The sequence below is a fragment of the Dipodomys ordii genome, unplaced genomic scaffold (assembly GCF_000151885.1).
Source record: "Dipodomys ordii isolate 6190 unplaced genomic scaffold, Dord_2.0 Scaffold3, whole genome shotgun sequence".
Classification (NCBI taxonomy): Eukaryota; Metazoa; Chordata; class Mammalia; order Rodentia; family Heteromyidae; genus Dipodomys; species Dipodomys ordii.
Window position 1 is genome coordinate 28,453,719 of NW_012267219.1, and position 27,068 is coordinate 28,480,786.

Consider the following 27,068-nt stretch of genomic DNA (forward strand, 5'->3'; position numbering starts at 1 on the left):
TGATAAAAATGAAGAGCAAGAGCAAGAGAGCACGAGGTGAGGTCTGCGGTATAAAGATGGGGGCCCAATTGATGTCCAGGCCACAGTAAAGTAAGAGTGTGGGCTGGGCAAGAGGGCTTATGGCTACAAGTCCCCATTATATCATCATTGGCATCATTGCTTTACCATTTACCAAGTGACGACTCTATGTGTGATCCTACTCAGTCCTCACAAGGGCTGTGGCTAGGATTGAACAAGCCCCATTTCAGTGGAGAAAATACTCAGAGACTCAGATTCATATTATGGCTACCTTGGATCCTCACATAATTCTGACAGGTGGGTAGGACAATTCTCAGCAAGCCAAAGGTTCTCAATGCTAAAGACACACTCTTCTCTTTTGATATTTACAATGCCATTTTTATTATTCTGAAAGGAAATAAAACTCAGAATCCTATGAATCAAAACTTTCCTGCACAATAATCCTCTTCTTAGGGAGAGGAGGCTCCTGGCTAGGCCATTGCATAAAAGCTGGCCCAGGCTTTGAGCCCAGGTCTCCTGACTTTCAGGGCAAGGTTGTTCCTCCCTGAAAAAGTGAAACACAGCCAGAGAGAAGAGGACACAGCCCAGCAGGGCTATGTCTGAGAAGGTGGCTATCATCAGCACAGTGGGGCCTTTAGCTTCTCATCCCTCTAACACTGGCCACAGAATACGGAGAAGGGCATAGCACATCACTCACATCCTCACTTCCTTCATCTCTGAAATTCATCTCACCATCTCCTTCATCATGGCACACCCTCCACACCCCGGTTTAAATGACAAAACCACAGGAACTTGAGAGGAAGCACTCACATTCTTTGTGCCCCACTTAAATCAATTTACAGTACAGGGCAGGAAGGAATCAGATCTTTGTTTTTATAAAACCTGTGTATTTTGCTATTTGTTGAAGTTATATTCACAGTTGTCAAGCTATGGAATAACTCTAGTTGGTCCATCAATATGAATGAACAAAGAAAATGGGAATATACGTACGATGAGGTGATATTCAGCCCCAGAAAAGAACTAAACTCTGAGCTAGGTGCCAGTGGCTCATGCCTTTAATCCTAGTTACTTTGGAAGCTGAAATCTGAGGATTCCCACGCAAGGCCAGCCCAGGCAACAGCAAAGTCTGTGAGATGCTTCCTTCTTATCTCCAATTAACCACCCAAAAGACAGAAGTCAATCTGTGGCTCAAGTGCCTTAAACAAAAAAGCTCAGGGACAACAGCCAGGCCCTGTCAAGTCCCAGGACCAGCACACACAAAAAAAAGAAAGACAGAAATGAGAAAGTGAGCGAGAGAGCAAGAGAGAGAGAGAGAGAGAGAAAGAAAGAGGAAGATGAGAGAGAGAGAGAAACTAAACTCTAATTTATAGCAACATGGATGGACCTGGAAGATATTATGTGAAGAGGAACAAATTGGACACAGAAGGACTAATATTGCATATATTCACATACGGAAGCTAAAAAAGGCATTCTAAAACAAAGAGAGAATAGAACAGTGATTGACAGAGTCTAAAACTAGCCATAGTGATACAGACCTGTAATCCCAGCTATAATAATCATGAGTTTACTGCTAACAATTTTAGCAAGACATCCCCAAACCAAAATATAAACAAAGGTGCCAGGGGTTATGGCTCATGTGATTAATAGCTTTCCTAGCACAAGGCCTTGGGTTCAATTCCAACCCAAAATATAAGGGGGGGATGGAGAGAGAGTGGGAGAGAAGGATGGAGAATAGGAAATTATAGGGGAGGGGTCCTAGGAAGAATGCTGGGAATTAGGGACAGAGGATGGTTATGTGTTCAGAGATGCAGCTAGATAGATGGAACCACTTCTCATGTTCTAAAGCACAGGAGGGTAACTGATTGACAACAATTAATTGTCTATATCATTTGTGAATGTTTCCAACACAAAGAAATGATAAATGCCCGAGGTGGTGGGTATATAAATTACACTGACTGATCATTGCACATCTTGCACATATATTTATTGAAATGTCCCTCTATAACCCATAATAAAATACATATTTTAAATAAGTAAAAGTCTGTGCATGACTCTGGATTAATCTTCCTCTCAGTCTAAGTGTCTGACAGGACAGATGGCTTTGACCAACCTTGCCAATAAAAACTAAAAAGATGCCCAGAACTCACATTCCACAGGTGCGTTGGGGAGATTTTGTACTAACACAGATTATTATTCAGTCTCAGGCAGATAAAACCAAACCTCACTTTCATTATTGAGGTTTAGTTCATGTGACTTTCTGCTATGGTAGCATGCTTACAAATCTATGCCATGATTGACCCAACAGGAGGCAGTGTGCACTTCTCAGCAGAACTGATTGTATGATTCTGTGTGTGTGTGTGTGTGTGTGTGTGTGTGTGTGTGTGTGAGAAAGAGAGAGGGGGGGAGGGAGGGAGAGAGAGGGAGAGAGGAAGAGAAGGAGAGAGAGAGTACTAAGTCTTGAATTTAGGATCTGGGTACTGTCCCTGAGCTTTGTAAAACAAACAAACAAAAAAAGCCGAAGCTCTACCACTTGAGCTACAACTTTACTTCTAGCTTTTCAGTGGTTACTTTGAGATAAGAGTCTCATAGCCTTTACTGCCCAGGCTGGCTGAGAACCTTGACTGTCACATTGCAGATTCCTGAGCATGTAGGCACCTGTATTGTACAACAGTCTATGAGCAGACATTAGATACTGCAAACAGAAACCCCACATGGAAGAAGCCACACTTCTCTGGCTCATGCCCCTAAATTCCATCCACCAGAATTACTCTGTCAGTGAATGGCCATTCCACATGTACACAGACAGAGGCACTACAAGAACTTTGGATCTGTTCTTGGTCCTCCCAGGATTCCACAATCTAAAATGAGCCAGGTACCCAATCCCAAGGCCCTGTGTGTGGGGATCATAAAGGGAGAGTAGAAGGGGACACAATGGAACTATGTGTGGCATTTCTAGGTCACATGATGACATTATATTTAGCATTCTGAGGAAGTGCCAAACTGTTTCCCAAGTAGCAGCACTATTGAACCTTCTCACCAGCATTTCATAACAGTTCCAATTCCTCTACACCCTCATGGCTGTCTTTTTAATTATAGGGTATGAATACCATTTCATTGTGGTTCTGATTTCCATGTTCATAATACCTAATGATACTAAGCATCTTTCCATGTGTTTATTGATCATATATGTATTTTATTTAGAAAATATCTCCTCAGGTCATTTGCCCTGAGTTGTCTTTTTGTTGATGAGTTTTAAGAGCTCTTTATATATGCTGGATATAAGTCATTATCGTTTACATGATTTTCACTTTCTTGATGATGTCCCTTAGAATATGTTAATTATCTTGATGATGTTTGATCAAGATTTTTCCCTCTCGGCACATATCCCAGAGGGTAGGTGGAATTTACAAGAGAGCTTACTTGTGTGCTATATTCATAGCACCACTTCTCACAATAATCCAAAGGGGTGAATGGATGACTGAAATGTGGTGAGTACCCCACAAAATAGTATTCACATTAAACAGTTTGAGTAAGCCAAGAACAAGCTGTCTCTTGGCTAAGCAAGGCAGCAAAATGTGAACACCAGCTGCGTGGTGGTGGCTTACGCCTGTAATCCTAGCTACTCAGGAGCTTGAGATCTGAGGGTCACGGTTCAAAGCCAGCCAAAAGAGAGAACAATGATACAATTTGGGACGCAGTCAAAGAAATGTGTAGGTTGAGGCTTTTGAGGAAAAAATATTTTAACGAAAAAATAGAGAGAAGTAACATTTTATGTCATTCAAACTGAACTCAGTTGTTCAGTCCTAAGGTTCTGAGCTGCACCCACCATTTGCCAGTCTGTGTCTCTCTGTAAATCATGAAAATTGACTAATTGGCTGGATGTGCTGGCATAAGACTTAATTCCAGCACTTAGGAGGTAGAGATAGGATAATTGTGAGTTCAAGACCAGCCTGGAGGAAAAAATAGAGAGGAAAAAATGAAAAGAAACAAGGAAACAAGGAAAAGCCCTGACATTAACCTGTTTATTCACTGGCGATGAAAATGACAGTAGCTATCTCATACAATTCTACATCGATCACAGAGTTTAGCATAAAGTTTAGCACAGACTGTAACACCTGAGAAATCTCAGATGTCCATGCTACAGTTACTGTCACACATGACCTGTGATGCCCAGGGCAGGTCAAAGGCCAATATAGATGGGCTGGGGGGGTTTCTCTTCCACTTGTGTGTTTGATGTGGGATATTTCATTTCTCCTCTCTTACTTTTCCTCAAGTCCCTCTGGGCTGCTACTGTGTTTCTTAGAAGACAACTACCTGGCTTCTGAGGTAACATCTGACTTCTCACCAAGCCCACCCTGGAACCCCCAGCCCTGCTCAGGAAGCTGCTCTGGTACTGAGGACCAGTGTCAAAGGCAGCTGACACGGAGTGCTGGGTATGTGCAGTCTGGTCCCTTTGCAGATGAAAGAGTGCAACATCACAGCCAGACTGATTATCTGAAAATCCCCCAAAGGCTTAAAATCAGAACAACAAAAATCACATGCCTGGCACCCATCATCTGAGAATCTAATCCAATGTGTGTGGGATCAGGCCTCGCAGTATGTTTGCTTCTTAAAAAAAAAAAAAAAACTCCCTTGGCCATTCGGAAGCACCTCAGAGTTGGGAACTACAAAGATAAAAGATCCCCAGGTTTTCTTCCAACTTATCACTCACCCACTGCCTAGGCAATAGCTGCTGAAATTAGACCAGGAACAAACATCCACTTTCTAGTATTTGTTGGCTCCAGCCTCTAATTCCTAGCCTGCCGTTCACTAAAGTACTTCAAACCAAGTCACTGAGTCTTAATATCTATGAGTTATTCTTAGTTCTGTATCTTAGAGATAAAGATTTGTGTGTTTCTGTGTGTGTGTGTGTGTGTGTGTGTGTGTGTGTGTGCTTGCGCATACTTGTGCACGTGTGCACACATGCACGTGCTCCGTACTGGGACTTGAACTCAGGGTCTCAGCACTGTCCCTCAGCTTTTTCACTAAAGGCTGGTGCTCTACCACTTGAGCCGCACCTCTACTTCTGGCTTTTGGGTGGTTAATTGGAGAAAAGAGTCTCATGGAACTTCCTGCCTGGGATGACTTCAAATCACGATTCTTAGATCTCAGCTTCCTGAGCAACTAGGATTAAAAAAACAAAAAACAAGCATGGGGCTGGGAAGGTGGCTCAGTGGTAGAGTGCTTGCCTTGCATGCAAGTGGCCCTGGGTTCAATTCCTCAGCACCACATAAGCAGAAAAAAACTGGAAGTGGCGCTGTGGCTCAAGTGGTAGAGCGCTAGCCTTGAGCTGAAGAGCTGAGGGACAGCACCCAGACCCAGAGTTCAGCCCCCATGACTGACAAAAATAAATAAACAGGCATGAGCCACTGTTGGCTGGATGACTTTTTTAAATTCACAGCACAAACTTAGTTCCTGTGAAATGCCATAACACTTTCACCAGAACTCAACTCAGCTACAAAGCTGACTATTCTGATTTACTTCTATTCCTTTCTCTTAAACTCTTGATAGCATTAATAATAAGCAGGTGACTGTCAACATGGAAACTGAGTGAAGGTAACCACTGAAGAAACCCCAGGGGAAAAAGCAAACTGAAGGCTCCAAACCGAGTCATCAACTCCACAATAACAACACAAAAAATGCAATCTTTCAGAAAAACTTTGCCACATCTGGAACAAACAAGTTCTCTCCTTCTTGAAAGTGTGAGTTATGGGGGCTGGGAAGGTGGCTCAGTGGTAAAGCGCTTGCCTTGCATGCCAGAGGCCCTGGGTTCAATTCCTCAGCACCACATAAGCAAAAAGAAAAAAGCCGGAAGTGGCGCTGTGGCTCAAGTGGTAGAGCACTAGCCTTGAGCTGAAGGGCTGAGGGACAGTGCTCAGACCCAGAGTTCAGGCCCCACAACCGGACCAAAAAAAAAAAAAAAAAAGAAAGTGTGAGTTATGTATCTTACTGTTTTTCCTTTTTGGTCATGGCTGCCAGGAAGTTCTATGTGAAATCATAGCCTAATTTAGCATTTGTGGATAGTATTTTGCCACTCTTTCCCTGGTCTGCATTTTTAAATTTCTAGATCCTGGCATCAATTTTATACATGTTTATTAATATCTGTTGAAAGTCACTTCAAATTCTTTTTAGGAAGCAGTAGGGTAAATCACATAATTGCCTACTATTTGATATAGTCCATTAAAATTGCACACAGTCTAGCTCTTCTGAAGTTGGCTCATCAGAACTAGCCACTGCTCAAAGCTCCTATGACATGTACTTCTCCTGGGCTTAATTTAGTATTCAAAGGCCACAGAGAAAATTATATTCATTACAGAACAAACATGCTTCGCTTCCTATGTCAGCTGAGTCTCTTCAACAAGACATTCTGCCTTCAAACTCAATCACCACGTTCCATCCCCATAGCGTTCTGGTGGCTGGAAGTAGTGGCTACCGTTTTCTATTCATGTTTCCTCATCAGACTACAAGTGTATGGTCTTACAATTCACCATCAGAGAAACTTCAACATCTAATGTGGGTGCCTTCAATACATTGAATTATCTGCCTTTGTAAAGACAATACATTTTTTCCACCTGCATAAATCACTTTACAAGATAAGAATACAAAGGGAAAGTAACAGAAATTCAGTATCTCTCTGCTCTCTGGAAGGACATATTGCTTCTCCTTTCCTGCCACGGTTTCATGTTTTGAAAACCATATGAGATGCAAACAATTTCCAACCCAGCAATCGATAATAAGGTTTTCATACAAATGAATTCTTATTTCAGCATAAAAGGAAGCTTGCTGATTCATCATTTGGTGGCACCTCCATCTATCAATTTAGTTCCATAAATATTAATCAAACTCCTGTGATGCGCCAAGCAATAGATGAGGTACAATTGCCTTTCCTTTCCCCACATGTTAACTTTGGGGGAGCCCAGAGGCATTTTCTGCAGTGTGGTTGTGCTAGTTCTTCAGATTTCTGAGGATTCTTGCCCTCTCATCTCCCCTTGGGTCCCTCTGCCAGCTGACTCTTCCTCACACCCCACACTTACCCACTCCATGGGTTCCTGTCGAGCGTGGCCTGTAGCAGCTCTGAGAGGCTGTGCTGTTCTTGTAGCCCTGTTGCTGGCTCTGCCTGCACAGCCAGCACTGGACTCCATCCACCCCCCTCACCTGATCTGTCCTGTTTTCTCCTGCCAGCTCTTTCCCTGCCTGGTCCCAGCAGACTCAGGTGGAGGTCAGAGATGACTTCGCTGCTCTTTCAAGATCAAGAGCTCTGTTTTTCTATGGGTACTAAGTCAGACCAGCAAGCACTCATTTCCTCTCCAACTATGCTGATGCCCCGAGTGTCTGCTTACCAGAGACACCAGGCAAGCTGAGTGTCCTTTCCTCTTACTATTTCTGCAAATACAGAAGCATCTCGGAGACTCTGCTTTAGACCAAAATGTAGAAGAGGAAGCAACTGTGGGTGAACAGAGTTTTCTCACCAGAGTTTAAAAATGATTAAAACTAGTATCTAGAACTTGTCCTGGCAGGATCCCAGGCGAGGGCACAGAGGGTGAAAGCGGCAGATGCCAGAGCCCAGGAAGGGCTCCACAACGATTATGCAAAGCACTGGCCTTTCATGCTTTGATGGGCATGTGCTCATTTTTCCAACTTCCAGAGCCCTCAATGCAAGCAGGCTTAATGGCAGCCACTGGACTGAAAGGTAATTGGGAGCTGAAAATAGAGACTTTGCCTCATTATAATAATTCTCTACCAGAAGTGTTTGTGTATCAGAAAAAAAAACAACTATTCCCTGGGCTCCAGCTTGAAGAGATAGCCATTAAAGATTTCAAGGGAGTATGCCTTAACAATGTTTTTAAGTCCACAAAAAGCAAATACCAGGGACCCAGGAGATCTAAACCCATTTCAGGTCATTAAGATGTGAATGGACTAGGTTAAAAGCACGAGAAGACTCTGCTCACTTGATCCAAGGAATGCAAGCTTTTTCTGCTCCTCCCTTTCTTTCCACCTTCAGTGCTCCTCCTCTGTCTTCGGCACCTCCACCACCCTTAGGTGGCCTCTTGTAAAAGGCAGGATGTACTGAGCAAGGGAGAGACCACAGTCTTCCACGTTTCTTGTCTTCTCCCAGCCTAGACATTTTCCCTTTCATGGAGAAACCTTGGGGACAACAGTTAAACACAGTAAACACAACAACTACCACAACAGATTTACTTTGCTCTCAGAAAAGGCCAATAAGGACTAAGTACTTCTCAATCCATTTTTGGTTACAGAAGCTTATATATAAAAAGGGGTTCATTTTTCCTTATATCATAAGGTATCTGGGTGTAGACAGTTCCAGGGATGCTTTGGGAAACCATTGATGCTAGCACAGAGAACTGACATCTCTGTGATTCTCCTTGTCTCTTCCCTCATGGTTATGACATAGTTGCTACAGCTCCAAGCATCACAACAGCACAGCTGCATTCAAACCAGGGGTCAGGGAGCAGGGGTTCTACACAGGGGTTCTCTCCTCTCTTCCCCCTTACATTGAAAGAACTTCTCTTCCCAGAGGTCCCCCAGCAGACTTCCCCTTCCAGCTCAGGCACATACCGGAAGGCACTCATTCATCTGTCCCTAGGGCCAGGGGCAAGACACAACTTTCCAGAGTTCAATGACTTCTGCCAAAGAGGTAAGGTTGGGTCAAATAACAGTGGCAGGCTGTACTACCTCTAATGTTTAATAAGGAGACCAGGGCTCAGGGAGGCAACAAACATATCAAAGCCTTACTCTGCCTATGTTACAAGGCTTCTGCTGAGACCCAGGAAACCTGTGTTTAATGTCTCCCTTCTTTCTTCACATAACTATGTGTGTACATATTTTTATATATGCACATATATGTATATGTGCATATATATACCTATATATGTGTGAATATAACATATAATTTCATATCTTATGAATATATAGTATATTATGTATTCAATATAATCTATATTATATATGTTATCTACTCATATTTTATATATCTTAACATAACCATGCTAAGATTGAATTTGACTGAAGACGTATGCAAATCTCACCCGGGACTACGTAGATCTGCTGCCTCCCACTTGCAAAGAGTAAATCCAATTTTGTCAGGTACAGAAAAAAAAGCCAGTTCTCATCTACCAAGCCAGGCGGGGAGCCTCTCACAGGGTCACCAGCAAGGCAAATCACATTAACCAAGCCACAGGAACAAAGCCTCACAACTAGGAAGGGGTGGAGGTGTTCTGTAACCTGCCAGGATACAGCCCTTGCCTCCCAGGCCCAGGTTAAGGTGCAGTTAGCACACGTGGCATCAATCCTTTCCCTCCTCTCCCCCCAGGTCAGCCGCTGCCGCCTCCTTCTGCAGGCCCGCAGGGGCTTCCTGGCCTAAACAGTGCATTTACCTTACAGCAGTCAGCAACAAAACACAACCCACAATGAGGGAGTAAAAAATCATTTGCTCTTGAGCGCTGGAGTATTCACAAGAGGAGCAACAGTACTGGCAATTGAACAAAGCCAGCTCGTCAGCTGTCACAACCAAGATTTTAAAGAGTTAAAGCAACTAACTAGCAAAATCACTTTACTAGTGCCTCATCAAAGCTTGGAAGCCTGGCAACGCTCTCCCTAATCCTATCCACAATGATGAACAATACCCACCCAGAACAAAGAGTGTATAAAAAAGTATATAACATTTCATACAACATCTTGGGTGTATTTTTTGAAATGATGAATTTTTGATATTTGAATATACAAAAATATATATCCCAGTTAGCACAAAGCATGAAAATTACTTTTGTCTGCTAAGTCTATTTGATCTATGGTGCAGTTTAAACTGAAGTTTCTTTGTTGAGTTCTTATCTGGATGATCTCTCTGTAAGAGTGGAGTAGTGAAGTCATTCACTTTGATTGCATCTGGACTATCTGTCCATTCGTGTCAGCAGTGTTTGTTTTATGAAATTGGGTGCACCAGTATTCAGTGCATCTATATTTACAATTGTTATATCTTCTTGATGAGCTGTTCCTTTCATTAACAGGTGGTGACTTTCTTTACCACTTCTGACTTCCTATACTTGATGTATGATTTTAACTTGACGTATGCATTGTCACATATGAGTACTGTTAGTTCTGCTTCTTATTGAATTCTATTTGCTTTGAATATTGTTTTCAATTCTTTCACTTGAGTCTGTGCATGACTTTGCCAGTGAGGTGAGTTTATTATAGATAGAAATATGAATCTTATATTTTAATCCATTCATCCAGCCTGCCTCCCTCTCTCTCCTCTCTCTCTCTCTCTCTCTCTCTCTCTCTCTCTCTCTCTCTCTCTCTCTCTCTCGCCAACTCTGGGGCTTGAATTCAGGGCCTGTCTCTGAGCTCTCTTGCTCAAGGCTAGTGCTCTACCACTTGAGCCACAGCTCTACTTCTGACTTTTTAGTGGCTAACTGGAGATAAGAATCTCACAGATTTTCCTGCCTGGGCTGGTTTGGAACCATGATCTTCAGATCTCTGCCTGCTGAGTAGCTACAATTACAGATGTGAACCACTAGTGCCCAGCTTCAGTTTGCATCTTTTAATTGAACAATTAAGTCTGTTTACATTTGGTGTTATTATTGAGAGAGCTGTACTAACCTCTCTTTTTATCTTAGAGGTTTTCTGGTTAATAATGTTTGATTCATTCCTAATTCTACTTCTAGTGAGACTTATTCTCTTCTGAGCTCGTCTGGCTGTTTTTCTTCCTCTTTTATGCATAGGGTCTCATACTTGGCTTGTTTGCTCAGCGGACACTCTACCATTTTGAGCCATGCCTCCAACCCTGCTTTTTGCCAGTTTGTTTTTTTTTAGAGATGGAGCCTTGTAGACTTTTCTGCATGGGCTAGCTTCCAATTGAGATCACTAATCATTTTGAAAACTACACTTTTGAATTATTTGGCATTTCTACAATTTCAATACCTTTTATTCCGTTATTGAATTATGTCACCTTGCTTCTTTATTCTGTGATTTGTGTATCTACTGGGATAAATATTTCTCCCAATTTTATTTGGAGGTGGTCTTAATGAGCAGACTGCTCTTGAAGGTTCAATTCCTAGTACCAGTCAGGAGGAGTAGAAAAAAAATCCACTATAATAGCAAACCACTGTTCAGACTAGCGGTGGCATTGAGCGATAGGCCAGTCAGTTGTCGCTTCCAGGTTGTGTTTAGAAGCTGTGTACATATAGCCACTGCTGGCCCAATAAGCTTTTGTAGCCTGTGGGTGAGGCAGAGTCTCATTTACTCTATAGGCCCCTAGTTAGTGTACCCATGACCAGTAAATGTCCATCCACAATTAGGGATGTCCCTTAAGTGTGTCAGAGAATGGGGACAGCAAGCAGAGCACTGAACTCTACACGCTATGGGTAACAAGGGATCCAGGAATTCTGACTACAGAGTTTAATGGTAAACTTACCTGTAGGAAAAAAAGCAGGATGGGAAAATCTAGACATCCCCTCCCACAAGGGCTCAAAGCTCTGAGTTCAGCCTAGCCACAAACCACACAGCAAGGAAGCAGCACCAGAGGCTGCTGGGAGCTGGTAATCTCTCCATAGGGAGTGGGACCAGTGACCACAGTGACTTTTACAGTCTAGACCCCCCGCAGGCCTATGATGTCTGGCCCTCCCCAGGTACACACTGTGGGAGTGTGCCCAGGCTCCCTGACTTGTGATTGTTTCTGGTTTTTCAGGTCCCTGGAGTGGCTGATTCCAATTAAGACGCCCTCTCTCAAGATGGTGCCTGACTATAGTTCTCCACAATACAGGGAATGACAAAATGCATTAATTTTTTTTCAATGCTGGGTGGCCACACAAGAGTCGTCACTGTCCTATCAAATCCCCACACTGAATTTAAGGCTTGAGAGAACTGAGGGCTTAATCTTTCAGCTAGAACCAGCAATCTGTGTCACCTCTGGCAACCTGATTTATCTTGTAGCTTGGCTTTGTTGCCACCCCCACTCAGTTGGGGTTGGGGTTGGAGTCCCTATGCTGGTTGTGTCCCTGTGCTAGTTGAGCTATTCTGTCACCTTTTCTTGTGATTCCTAATGCAAGCTCTCTCTCTCTCTCTCTCTCTCTCTCTCTCTCTCTCTCTCTGTCTGTCTCCAGAATAGTCTGTCCTTTGTTCCCAACTCTTCTCATTCAAAGTCACACAGAGAACATTTCTAATCCGCCACCTATCCTGCAAAACCTTTATTTTTGATTCTCTGCATATGTTTTTCCCCTTGTTAAATCTTCCAAGAAACCCAAAGGAGGTACATAACATGCATTCACATTTTAAATAAAAGAACAATGAGATGAACATTCATGTACTCATGGGTATTCTGAGAAACAGAATAAAAACCATCTTTGAAGCTAGTGCCTTCCTATGATTCCAGCCCAGCTTCCACTATTCAGATAACTAGAAATCTGAACTTTGAATTAGACATTCCTTTGTTTTTCCTTATACTTTTATCATATATATATATATATATATATATATCCCTAAGCAAAAAATCATTTAAATTCGCTATAATTCCATGTAAATTAAATTACACAGGTAACTTGTATTTCCCTACAACTTGCTTTTCCACTTAACATTTACTCAGTGTTTATCCATGTTTACACACATCATTATACTTCCTTCATTTTCATTACTGCATAATAATATTCCATTTAGGAATCTACTCAAGTTATTTATTTTTCTCTTGTTTACAAAGATATGCTTCCTTTCTAACCCGACTTCTTACCTGAGGATGAAGGCCCAAATTGAAGCCTCTGAGAGCAGAAAGGAATGCTATTTGTAATTACACATAGGCACAAAGCAGGTGGTATAGCTGCCTTACTAATACTGAATGTTTTCTCCTGATTTCCTAACTACCCACTGAAGTACAAAGCAAAGCACTTAAATCCAGCCCTGCTCAACTGATGGTGAGTTCACATTTCAAGAGCAATCAGCTTCTGTATTTGCAGTTTAACCCTGGATGGTTAATTACTCTTTCTATCCTATGAAGAAGGAAGATAAAACCTTTTTAAGGCATGATAGAGAAAAGATACAGCTCTCAGATTCTGTTGTCTCATATATTCACACTCTGTCATCAGCTCTGAAGGAAAAGCTAGCTACGATGATAACAACAGCAAAGATAAAAAAGGGAAGGTCTTAAAGTCCTTTTTTCTGAGCCACTACAGGGCCAAGGGCCTAGAACCCACTACAGCACTTAATCTTTACTATAACCCCATGTGTCAGGTATGGAAAATAAAGGTAGAGAGATCATTGCTTAACATGGAAAGCATATAACTGGCAGGCCCTCAATCATGATGTCTCAATAGGTGACCATAAAATTCATTGTGCAAATCAGGACACTTCTAGGAATCAAAGGAGGTGTCATTTGCCATAGTGCCAGGAAAACAGGTGTGGACAGGACTAAGGCCTAGTAAGACATGACACCTTTGCCCTAACTCTGCCACATGCTTGTAAAATCTTCCAAGTGTACATATAAACGATCTGCAGCACTGACCAGAGTTTAGACCCAAATCTTTGGTATGGGCACACTTTGTACCTAGAAATGAACTCCTCCATGGAGGTCACCACAAGTGGTACACTGTTCCATGCCCTGCCCTCTTTGGTGTACCTGAAAGACTCAATAGACATCCGGGTGGCATCTTGATGCCTGGCACAGCAGGTTGGAAAGGATCATGGCATGCTTCCCTGAGATTCATAATTAAATTAGAGAAACTTCCTTCTTCTCGTGGCAGCTCCTGTTAGTGCTGCCAGCAACAGAGTTAATGTCCCGTTCACTGGAACGAGCATCTCTCCAAGAGGCTGCAGCCAGGCTGACTGGCAGCGTCTGCGCCCACCTCTTCAATAGGACCTGAGATCCCAGTCTCCTTTCTTTCTACAGAATTCTGGCTTCTCTCTTTCTCTCTCTCCTCTCTCTCTCTCTTCTCCATCTTTCCTTTTAAAGGCTTTACCTTCCTACGTGTGTGTGCATACATGTGCACACACGCACACACACACAGTAGATTTTTTTGTTTTTTGTTTTTTTTTTTTTGTTTTGTCGGTACTAGGGCTTGAACTCTGGGCTTGGGTGCTGTTCCCTCAGCTCTTCAGCTCAAAGCAAGCGCTCTACCACTTGAGCCACAGCACAACTTCCAGTTTTCTCGTGGTTTATTGGAGGGTCTCATGGAGTTTCCTGCCTGAGCTGGCTTTGAACCACGATCCTCAGATCTCAGCTTCCTAAGTAGCTAGGATTACAGGCATGAGCCACAAATGCCTGGCTTAGTAGTTGTTTTTAAAGTGATGTTTCACATACTAAAAAATAGAATTACATAACACTACTCCTGGGCCTGAAGCATATGGGTATCCTTTGCTTTACCAAAAATGTTCCCACTGCACCATTCATAGTAGCCCTATACCAGAAATAACACAAATATCTATCAGTAGTAAAATAATATGAATGCTCTCCAGCTAGAAAAAATGTACGACTTACAGTTACCTACAGAGCCAGTCTCAGTACCAAACTCTTGAAGAAAAGGGGGAAAATGAATAAGGACGATGCATACTGTAATTTCACTTCTATGAGGTTTACAAGCAGGTAAACATGACTGTACCATCAGCAATGAGAACGGCCACTGCTGTGGAGAAGACACAGGCTCTGACCAGGAGGGGGCTGGTGGTTTGCTTCTGAGACATCAATAATAGTCCAATCAGCGAGCCAGATGGTGGTTATGGAGATAGAAACCGTGATAATGAATCAAAGATTCATGCACATGTCTGAACGTGTGTTACACTTGAAGAAGAAAAGCTTTGCAAAACAAAACAATCTACAGTTAAAGCCTCTTGAGTCAACTCTTCCATTACTTACAGCAAAACCATCTTTACTCTGGGATTATCTGTAGTACTTGGTACAAATACAAGAAATAAACTTGACTCGTGCTTGGCACCCAGCAAGCAGTCAAAGTCATGAGCTGTTTGAATAAGTGGTCTTCCATCTACACCTGCTCTCTGTGTGTGCAGGATTATCTCCATGCAGCATATCCTCAGAACTGGGCAAGGGGATGTTGAAATGGAAGATCCCCGATGCCTGCCAGAAGTGAGGTAGGGAGTGTGTGATCCTTCCCCAAGGGTACTTGAACATATATCCCCAAAACCTAGAATATGTCTGTGCCCAGGCCCAAGTGGGAGAGCTAAAGGCAAGCAACAGCTAAAAACAAGCAAGAGCTAAAGGTCCTGAGTTCAAGTCCCAGTATCAGCATGTGTGCATGCACGCACGCACCATGCGCATGTGTCTACACACACACACACACATACACACAAACACACACAAATCAGAACAATTCATTGCATCAGAAAACAGCAAGTATAAGGTTTTTTTTTTTTTTGGTCAGTCATGGGGCTTGAACTCTGGGCTTGGGCACTGTCCCTGTGCTCTTCAGCTCAAGGTTAACACTCTACCACTTGAGCCACAGTGCCACTTCTGGTTTTCTAGTGGTTTATTAGAGATAAGTCTCCTGGATTTTCTGCTGGGGCTGGCTTTGAACCATGATCCTCAGATCTCAGCCTCCTGCATAGCTAGGATTACAGGCGTGAGCCACCTGCATCCAGCTAGAAAACAGTAAGTACAACTTGTAATGTCATGAATGGCTGAAGATATGGATGGGTATGTGGCTCCTGTAGTCCAATACTTGCTTAGCAAGTACAAGGTCCAAATTCCAGTGCCATCACCACAAAAAAAAAGTAATGAAAAAGGAAGCTTATTTGTATCAATTTTAAGATAATGAAGAGATATACATATCTACACATATTATATAGAATATATTATATATACTTATAAAGATTTAGAAGAGACTAACCAAAATTTAAACTGATTACCTCTGGATAATAGCTTTATAGCAATTTTAATTTTTAAGGTATTTTCCTGTATTTTTTCAATGTTCTTCTGTGACTGTATATTACCTTTTATAATGAGAAATATAAACACTGAAGATGGAATTGGTGTCCTCTTCTTGTAAGGCCTTCAGCGCTGTAGTCAAGGTGACAGCTAACTGCAATCCATCACATTTAGAAAGGACATTGAACAATGGAATGTGTGTGGAGGAAAGTGATTGACAGGGTGGCTAAGAGCTTCAAAAATAAGTCCCATGAGGAGCAGCTGAGGAACAGAGGTGCGTACCTGAAGGAAGACTAGTTAACAGGGCTAGGGCCTTGGAATGGCTGTCATGTAAAAGGGATTCCATGCATTCTGAGAACCAAGACCAATGAATCAAAGCTGTAAGAAGAGAAGGGGAGCAGGGAGGCTGTACCTGAAGGAGCAAGCAAGCTGCATGATCCCACTAGAAACCCCAGTTTCCTTCCTCTGAAGATGTCTCACGGATGATTTTGTGGCCTGAGCACCATCCTAAGGTCCTTTCCAAACACCCAGACTGATCTGCTCTATAGAAGACCACAAGTCAGGTGCTCGCTTGCGCTCCTCTCTCTCTCTCTCTCTCTCTCTCTCTCTCTCTCTCTCTCTCTCTCTGTCTGTCTCCTTCTCTCCTCTCTCTCTTTCACATGTATACACATATACACATACATGTATGTATGTATATATGTGTGTGCATGTATCCTCTTTTTTTTTTTGGTCCTTCAGCTTGAACTCTGGGCCCAGATTCTGTCCCTGAGCTTCTTTTGCTCGAGGCTAGTGCTCTATCACTTGAGCCACAGTGCTACTTTTCTGTTTTTTTCTGAACAGTTTATTGGAGTTAAGAGACTCACAGATTTTCCTGCCTGGGCTGGCTTCAAACTTTGATCCTTAGATCTCAACCTTCTGAGTAGCTAGGATTACAGGTATGAGCCACAGGCACCCAGCTTAATTTTTTTTTTTTTAATGCTGGTTCTGAGATTTAAGCTCTGGCCTGGAAATTGTTCCTTAGCTTTTTTTTTTTTTGCTCAAGGCTAGTGCTCTACCACTTTCAGCTTTTTTTCTAGCTAATTAGATATGAGACTCGTGGAGTTTTCAAATGGCTTCAAACTGTGTAATCCTTGGATCTTGAGCAGTTAGGATTACAGACATGAATCATCAACACATGGAATATTGATCTACTTTGGTCCATTTTTTTTCCACACTTGACTATCTTTGTCCAAGTCATAATCATGTCTTCTCCATTGTTTCCCAATGGATTTCTGTCTTTACTCTGGTTGCCCTGCACCAAGGCCATTAGCTACATAGAAGCAAAAAATACTGTTTTCCTAGGATAAAATAGAAAATCGTTAACCTATTACAGGACTTAAGGGTGGAGACTGCTCTTCATCCAGCCTTAACTGGGCCCCTTCCCCCTTTGCTGGGTCCTCCAACCAAACTGGCCACCTTCTAGGTACCACATTCACACTCCATTCCTTCCCTGCCTCCCTCTCCCCCACCCACCTGCCTCCCCTTCTGGGTGTTTACAAATACTGAGACACCCTCCATCAACCCATCCTGACCGTCTACAACTCAAATCTCACATGCCATTCTCCTTTACTCCTCTGATGAAAGCCCAATGCCTTAAGTGTCTTAAGGCCAGTCTGTACCCACTGCCTCTAACCTCTTACTGAGAAGACTGACTCTGAGCAGCAAAACTGTTTTACATATGCAATTCTAAGTGTATTTCTTGTCATTTGGTAAATTAGATGAAGGCAGGTCTTGAAAGCAGGTCTAGCTGTTAAGTAAGTGACTTTTTTTTTCCACTGCTGAAATTCAGACCCAGGGCCTTGAACACACTAGACAAACATTGTGCTACTGAGCTACATTCTCAGTCTTCAGTCTTTTTTTTTTTTCTGTGCTACTACCAGGACTTGAACTCAAGGCCTGTGCTTTTGCTTGGCTTTCTTGCTTATGGCTAGTGTTCTACCACTTTCAACCACATCTCCAGTCCTGAATTTTGCTAGTCAGTTGAAGATGGTGTCTCATGGACTTTTGCCCAGGCTGGCTTAAAACTTCCACCCTCAGATCTCAGCCTTCTGAGTAACTACAATTACAGGTGTGAGCCTTCTGTGGCCAGCTAATCTTCTTTTTAAAATACTATTTTCCCCTATGAGTGGTAAATGAGAATTTTTAAAAATAGGAAAACGTTAGATCTCAATGGTAATTATGATATTTTCTTCCTGAAACAATAAAGCAAATCTGGACTCCACCCCCTGATACAGGCAAGAGTTCATGTGCTGCCACTTCCACTTTTACTAACTGGCACAGTGATTATTCTTTCCCAGCAAATGGATGCCCACAGGCAATCTTCAGCATGTACACGAAAGAATCAATACATACTAAACAGACTAAAAAGATGGGCAATATTGAATTCATAAAATGGTAGGTTATCAAGAAGTAAATCAAGAAAACACTGGAGGACACAAGACTAATAAGCAAAAAATAAATCTTCCATAGTCTGCTTCCCCCAGAGGCATACACAGTTTCTGCTAATTTAATAAAATTGCTTCATGAGAAAGACCTTTAGAATTCCAAAGCCAGAATGGTAGCCTGTGAATGATCGCCTAAGTCTTGTGTAGATTAATGATAGAAGTACAATGAAGAAAAGCCTAGGAAAGAGCCTCTCAACTCCCCATCTGTGGTATGCCTGTCATCTGGGAGAACTTTAGGCAAGCCACATGTCTTCTCTGAATTTCAGTATCTTTCCTTAAAAAGGAAAGATTCACTGAGATGGTAGACAACGGCTAGCTCTCTACTTAGTCTCCTTTTTTTTTTTTTTTTTATAGCGATCTGATTTTAGTTGGAGACATTAATGTCCCATGAAAGCATTCCCCACCCATCCTCCCATCTTTGCAACCAGGAAACCAAGGAGACAGAAAAACCTTTGGGTGGGTCTTCCAGGAACTAATGAAAGCAAAGGTCAGTTCATGTTCCTTCCCATTTCCTGGCACAGATATCACATGGCCCAAGTCCTTTGGGACTGTATTCAGGGTGATACCTGAGGGACCATGGACCGAAGAGCTGGCAGGACCTGGGGCCCTTATGGCCTCATAGAGGCTCTACAGGTAACCCAGTGGCCTTCTTCCAAACCCCTCTCTGCCAGAGGAAAGCCCTACCATTCCATTTTGTTTTGCATGGCTTCTGAGAAAGACCTTCCTTGCCAAACTGTCCTGTTTTGAGGCAGTGGTCCTGGCTCTTCTCTTTTGGAGTGACATATTCCACTATGCTATGTCAGCTCTACCAAGGTCTACAAACACTGGGGTTTTGCTTATGAAAATCTGAGACAAGAAGTTGTGTAAATGGTCTGGGCTTCATTCTCTGTCCAGAAAACAAAGGTTTCCTTCCATCCCTCTAAATTCCCTTGGAAACACTGTTTGAAGGAAGGAGTCAGATACAGATTGCTATTACTACATGATTAGGTGCTGTGGGGCCTGATGCTCAGCCTCCCTCACCTTTAATTTCCACATCTTTAATATATCTGACTTCACGGAGCAGTCTGAGGATTTGGTGAGGGGAGGAACATGAAGTTCTTAGCACACACAGGTTCACATTTATCAGCCCAATGCGCGACTACACGGTTGTCATTTCCTTTTTCATTTTTTAGTGCTAAAGGAAATGACCACAATTACTGAGCACTCAGACACTGTGGAGAAGCTTCCACATATTGAGTCATGTATTCCTCGCAATAATATAGTCAAGTAGTGTGATCAGCCCCGCTCTACATTTGGGAAAACAGGTACAACATGCCAATTCCCTGACATGCTAACTGGTTGCTGTCTGTAGTTGGTGTGCCATTCTCACCACGCATCAGGCAAGCTTCCTCGGGCCATGGCCTGCATCATCTTTATCTTCATCTCAGTGTCTGTACAGGCCATTGGCAGTGTATCATGCCTCTATGGGCCCTCTCAGAAGCCAGGACTACTGACGGTAGACAAAGAAACCTGAGCGTTTTCCAGAGCAACCACTTACATTGTCAGCTGACCTTAAGGAAGACCATTTGTCTGCTGAACCCATGTGAGCCTGAAGTGCAACTCAGAGAGTCCTGCCATAGGGAGCAGGGGACACCTTTACCCAAAGTGCATCCATTGTCTTCAGAGCCAGACCCTGAAGCCTGGAAGAATTCGGAGGACAATTCTGACCAATGCTTACATGCTTCCACAGTCTCAACCATGCAAGCTTAAAGACTTGATCATTGTGTCAACTTAAAATACCTGCCAAACAGAACAAAATGTGCCATCTTGCTGGTCTAACGAGAGTGACCTTTGTTCCTAGGTGCTGAGAGACCACGGCTTCCTTCTCTACAACGACTCACTTTGTCTTCCTAAGAGGCACTAACTGAGAATGCCACTCTGAAAACTAGATGCCAGGCATACAAGTGATATGAACAAACCTCACTAACACAGCCTCCATCCAGAATATGCAATCATGCTTAGTGCTGAACTTCATCTATTTGGATCAAGAAGGAAAAAGCAATAGGTGAAATAAATGACCTATTTGTAACATAGAAAGACCAAGTCACCCCTCTCCTATTACTGTAAATCTGTGATGTTCCAGCTCGAGGGTAGTAGCCATAGTTTTGTGTTTTTCTCATTAAGAGAACTCTGTAATGCAGGAAGTAATGTCTCCTTGTTAAAACAAGCTGGGAGTCTGGAAAATTAAATTATGGTACATCCATACAATGGAATGCTCTGTAACTGTAATAAAACCAGTGGGGCAGATCTGGTGGTGCTCACATGTTAATGAGAACGATCACTGAATGAAAAAAGCAAGAGATGGAACCTTTTGAAAGCAATATATATATATATATATATATATATATGAGATGATAAGGATATGCCCGTACATTCATTGATATGCAGGGGAAAATGCAGGGGAAAATGCAGGGAAATGGGATGGTCTGGAGTAGCAAGGAAATGTTTTCTATTATACTTTGGTTAAGTGGGATTCTTTACAATGTTCACATTATTTACATAATATATAATTTACTAATTAAAAGGTTTTAGTATTACATATAATTTATTGTCCTTTGCCTATCATAATATTTCACACGTAAATGAAATCCTATAAATATTGACTGCATGAATGAGAATAAGTTATGCTGTTAACTACCACGGAAACATATTTATCTTTTCTGATCACTACAGCAGGTCCTACCCTAAAACAACATGCAAAGCACATTATGGAATGAGTTCAAGCTCCCATGTGCTTAAAGAAACAATACTAAAAAATACTCCATAACTCACTCTTTTGTGCTCATTGTTCTCTTCTTTCCCAAGCTCTGCTCTACACACACACACCACACAAAGAAACAGAGCAAAGTAACAGACACGTAGTTGCAGACCACTGACTCAAACACATGCACACACAGTAACAGACCAGTGATACACACACACACACACAGTGAGATTGAAATCAAGAAATGTTCAGCTACTGTTATGACAGGTTCAAGTTGTTGTTGTGGTTGTTGTTGTTGTTGGTGGTGGTGGTGGTGTGGTGTGGTGTGGTGTGTGTGTGTGTGTGTGTGTGTGTGCCAATCTGAGTTGGGGCGGGTTCATTTGAAAACAGGTACTTATACTTAACAATAATCACAGACATGTTCTAAACAAGACAGAGTAGCCAGTAGCATTGTGAAGGTCTCTGAGCACTGAACTGGCCAACCCAAGTTCTTAGGTAAACCTGGCACGTCCAGGCTGCTTCCTCCCGCTGCTCTCTCCCTGTGTGAGTGATGGCAAGCTGGGGAATTGGAAACTGACAGTTCTGTTTTCTCAGTGCTGATAAAGGGGAACAAATTGCATATTTGCCCTGAGTCTGCAGTGTGCTGTTTTAAGTTATTTGGTTCTTTTCCCCTCCCAACCCCCCAGCAGCAGCAACTAGGAGGGGAAAAAAGACATCTGGTAACTTCTTAGGGAAGATCTTGACATATTTGTGGGTATAACTCTATTCAATCTGTTACGTAAATAAACCCCAGGCAATGGCATCAATTAAAATTCTTCTTAAAGATGGTTTTAACAAAAGCAATATGTTAGGAGCCAAGGCCCCAATACCATAATAATCATAAGAGCTACCATGCATGGAATATCCATCAAGTGCTGAGGCTGTACACAGTGCTTTGCAGATGAACAGTGGTTAAACTGGCACAGCTCGAAGGGGTGCCACTGTTACCCCATTTGCAAACTAAGAAACTGATTTCATTGAGATGAAATAGACTGCCCAAAGTCATGCAGACTGAAAATGGGAGAACTAAGATTCGAACCTAGATCTGAACTCCAAAGCATTCTGAGACATAGTGTTCTATTTATATGCAACAAGCTCATAAGGAAGAAGAGGGACTTAGCCAGGAAAAGAACCAGTGTTTCTATGGCCAGAATTGGTCTTCTGTGGCTTTCAGCCCCCAGGCCAAGTGTGCTAGAGAAAACAGCAGAGCTGGTGTTAGAAATCCTGGAATGACCATCCTGGCTCTACTGTGCACAAATCTGCTTGTATCGCTTCACCTGCCCAGGGTCTGTTTTGTGCAGCTGAGAGATGTTGCAGTTGTATTAGACCACCCTGGCTCTAAAACTGAGCATGCACAAGGACAAGGCTGTGGAGATAATTCCACTTGCACAGCACAGTAAGAAAAAAAACTGGATCTAAGCCACGGGGTACACAATGTGCACACATTGTCCACTTTGCAGAGAAAAGCCCTGACAGATGGCATCAATTGGCAGCCAGCTTCCAATGTAATTGCACCAATGACCTCTAGTGGCCATTGATAAATCCAGTAGTCAAGTTTTGGTTACACTTTTTTTGCTTGTAGTACTGGGATTTAAACTCCCATGCTGGCTCGATTTGCTTGCTAGGCTAAGGCTTTATCACTTGAGCCACACCTCAGTCTCAGTTTTTTGCTGGTTATTTTGGAGATGGAGTCTTATAGACTTTTCTGCCTAGACTGGTTTTGAACATAGATCTTTCTGGTCTCAACATCCTGAATTCTAGGATTATAGGCATGAGAACCTGGCACCCAGCTCCCACTCCCCTTTTAAAACTTTTCACTTGAGTTCTGTCACTCGATTCTCTGCCTCATAGACTATTTGTTCCTTCCAAGTTTCATCCACTATATCATCTTCATCTCCCCTGCTTCCAAGCACCCCAGGACTGGCCACAGGGCCTCTTATGTACTCTCTTGGTACTTTCAAACAACTTTGTAGATTTCAGTGCAATCTACATGCTGATGGCTGCCATGGGTATCTCCAGCCAAGAACCAGATTGGTACTCTCAGCTACCTACTCAGTGTTGCTACTGGGATGGCTAATGGGGGTCTTGGCCCCTAAGGTGAGCTCTCTATACCCCTACTCTATCCCCCAGGAGAGGGCCATTTCAGTAAGTAGGGACTTAGTCTCTTTCCTCCCCCCTCAACCCAACTAACGCACATGCTACTATGCCCTCAACTGGCAACAAAAGCCAGTGTACGAAAGCTTCCCCCAACCCTGCCATCTCCCTCAGTATTTCTTCCAGTATCACCTCCGTGGCAAGGCCTTGCCCTGGTCATTCTTTCAAACCTGGCCCTTGAAGCACTTTTTCTCTCCTCTGCTTTATTTTGTCTCATAAAATTTCATAATCTGTTTTATTTTATATTTGATTCTTGTATTTCTTTATTGTCTTCATTCCTCAACTAGACCATTCTGAAAGGCCTTGTCAGTCTTGTTCACACTGCTGTTTCTTCAATGCTAAGATCAGTGCCTGCAACCCAATAGGCAGTCTTTGGGTGGGAAAACTAATCGATAAATACCCTGACATAGCTTCAGTATCCCAAGGTATAGACAACTGTTTCTCTGTAAGAGACAGGAAATGATGAAATGCTCCTCTCAGACACTAGTTTCTTTTTCTTTTCCTCTTGTCTAAAAACCATCAATCGCTTCTGGATTCTATTGTGTTCCACTTAGACTTCACAGTCCCAAATAACAAAGAAGAAATATGAAATGTTTAAATACCATCTTTTAAAGTATTCAAATTAGAATCTGTGTGTTATTTTCATATAGAGAATCATTTTTTAACATATTGATGATATATACATTTGCATATTCTTCTTTTTAAGTTGGGGAAGCAGTCATGCCAGAATCCTAATGACAATAGGAAACTCATCTTTACATGATCACTAGCCAATTATGTTATTTATCTGTACTGTCTGATTTGTTTTGTTTTTGAAAGTTGGAAATCTGTCTTTCACCCACCATGATCCTATAATGGCAAAAGATGTTACCAAGACTGTTATTCAGCTTTTCATGGCCATAACAAAATGCCTAAGATAATCAGCAAATACAGAGAAATGGTTTATTAATTCACAGTTTCAGAAGTTTCAGTCCATGGTCAATTGGACCCATTGCTTTGGGGCCTGTGACAAAGCAGGATGAACTTCATTACGGGGAGCAAAATGTGGAACAAAGCTATTCACCTCATGGTGACTGGGAAAAAAGGAGAAAGATGAAGTGGTGGGGTCCTACTATTCTCTACAAGGGCATACCTTCAATGACTGAAGGAGTACCCACTAGGGTAGTATCTACCGTCTCCCAACTAAGAGACTAAGCCTTTAAACATGTGGGCCTTAGGAAGACATCTCAGGTTAAGTCATAGCACCAGTGCTCAGACATTAGCATCAAAAAGCCTAAGTGTAAGTCACAGATCCATCACTTCACATCTGTGAGAACCTTGACATTGACTTAGGTTCTGGGACACTAACAAACTTCCTTCCAACCAGACTTAAAAACACTTAAAAAATATACACCTGATCAAGCTGACTTCATTCCAGATAAGCAAGTTTGGTCCAACACACACAACTCAATAAAGGTAACACAGGACATAAACAGAATCAAAGACAAGAATCATGTAATGATCTCAGTGCGGAATAAGTCCTCTCCAGAACATGGAGACTTGGGGTAAACAGTGAGAGTGAAGAAGGGTAAATATGATCAAAATAATTTTTGTGCATGTATCACAATGAAGCAATGAAGCTTGTTAAGATTGGTTTGGGAAGTGGGGAAAGAAATTAGCATATGACAGAAGGGTTGAGTCTGATCACGGTTGCACATACATGTGGATGTGCCAAAACAAAAAAAAATGTTAAACATAAAGCATAACATTGTAAGGCTTTCATAAGGAAATGGGAATGTTGAAATGCTTGTGTTATCAAGACATTACATTGCTACAAACTGAAATATATAATATTTAAATATATAATATTTAAAGTTAATAAATAAAAACCAGGCTTTTGGGAGTGATGTCACACATAATATTAGTACAGCAGAAAGATCTACAGTTACCCCTCTATTAAAGAAACCATTTGAGCTGTTAAGGGTGACTGGAATGAGCCAGGTAGGAACTCTGAGCCCTACAAAGATGTGTATAGAACCAAGGGAGTACTTAAAGAGGGGAAGGGCTACTTATCTTTCTTGAGTGACCAGCTCATGTGAACCTGCTAGCAGCTCCCATGATGGAGCAGCTGGCTGGTACCAGGTGTGCAATGAGACAGACCTTGTCTTCCAAAATTTGCATGTGCCTTTTGGTTGGTCTGATAGTGCCTGATAAACTGATACAGATGCCCACCTTGGTTTTGGGCCTGTGTGCATCAACAGTTCTCCTGAGAGATTCTATTAGAACATTTTAAGAAACAAATCTCACATTTCCTCCTCCCCCCCACCCCCGCCCCTTTTAGGAGCTAGACATTTAAGGAAACCTTTGTCAGGTCACTGCCTGACCACAGAGATAAAAGAACAGAAACTTCAGTGACACACAAAATAAGAAACACACTGTTGGCAAAAAAAAAAAAAAAAAAAGTTTAGAAACGTCACAAACGAAAAAGATCAGCCCTTGGCACCATCCAAAAAACCCCACAAAAAGTCAGTAAATCCCTGAAGCATGTTAAACGCAGTTTGCCAACATGAAAAATGCTTAGAGCAACACCTGGCACATAGGGAGCCCTCAATGAACATACCTCAGAAACAATCCTTTTGTCTATTCTACCTAGAGAGCATCATCAACTGTGAAAACCGTACAATCCAACAAACAAAAGAACATCCAATTATTATAGCACAGCAAGCATCAAGGTGGATTTAAGGAAGACACACCTGCAGATTATACTGAGAGCTCAGGTGAGCAGTTAGATCCGGCTTCTTGAAACACTCAGAGCCCGGCCAATCAACTTAACGAGCTTTTCTATGAAGAATTTCCCTGGAACATTGCCCCCCCCCCCCCACCGGCCCTATCTCTCTTTGTTTACCTTTAAAGCTGATTTAACAAAGGCAGTTTGGGCCTCAAGGCTAGGCCTAGCAGGGTAAACACAGGCCTCCAGGGCCCTGACCCAGTACTCATTTCAAACCAATAACCCAAATGCTTTTTGGTAAAGGAGACTCCACATGGCCCTATTACCAGCCCAAGAGAAGTGTCCTTGTATCAGCTTTCCTCTCTTTGCATGAGAAGTCCTTCTTATCCTGCCCTGGAGAGGGCATTTAGGGTGACCAGAGGGACACATAGCACTTTCACAGTGCTCATCCCTCTCCCCAACATGGAGAAGCTGCATACAGGAGCAGCATCATGTTGCTGCCCTCAGGAGTGCTCTGGGTAAATTATCTCAGGACTAGAAAGCAACTCAAAGTCATGTAAGAGGTGTGCTTTCCTCCTGTAGCCTACAGGCAAAAAGTTTTCTCTTTAACTGTAAAAAGCAAGATGCTAGAGGCCACTTTCCCTGCCGTGGTTGAAGAAGTGATAACTGGCTGGAAGACTATTCCTCTTGCTCATTTGATTACAGCTCTGTGAGACTGGGGGACGGCGGTTCCATCATCTTTCCCTCCCCAGAATCAAACTGGCCCAAGAATGGGGCCAGAATTGGCTTAAGAAAAGCTTGTTGAATAAATCTATCTACTGACCCTACTGATCCTAAATGCCAAATTAGGAGCAATCTTGGCACATGCCTATAATCCCAGCACTTAGGAGGCTGAGGCAGGAGGACTGTGAGTCCAATGCCAGCCTAAGCTACAGAGTGAGTTCAAAGCAGCCTGGGTAACACAGTGAGTTCAAAGCAGCCTGGGTAACACAGTGAGTTCAAAGC

The 27,068-nt window shown here is 42.5% G+C and overlaps 1 protein-coding gene across 3 annotated transcripts in view; it reads right to left on the reverse strand.

Moving 5' to 3' along the window:
- Tmcc3 (transmembrane and coiled-coil domain family 3) overlaps positions 1-27,068 on the reverse strand; it is a 249,855-nt gene that overhangs the window by 185,264 nt on the left and 37,523 nt on the right. Inside the window, exon 1 of one of the 3 annotated variants that reach the window (XM_013021546.1) lies at positions 7,092-7,403. The exons of the other annotated variants lie outside the window; for them this stretch is intronic. The gene's annotated coding sequence lies outside the window, so the exon portion shown is untranslated. Of the gene's footprint in view, positions 1-7,091; positions 7,404-27,068 lie in introns of those variants that run through there. 3 annotated transcript variants of the gene reach the window in all.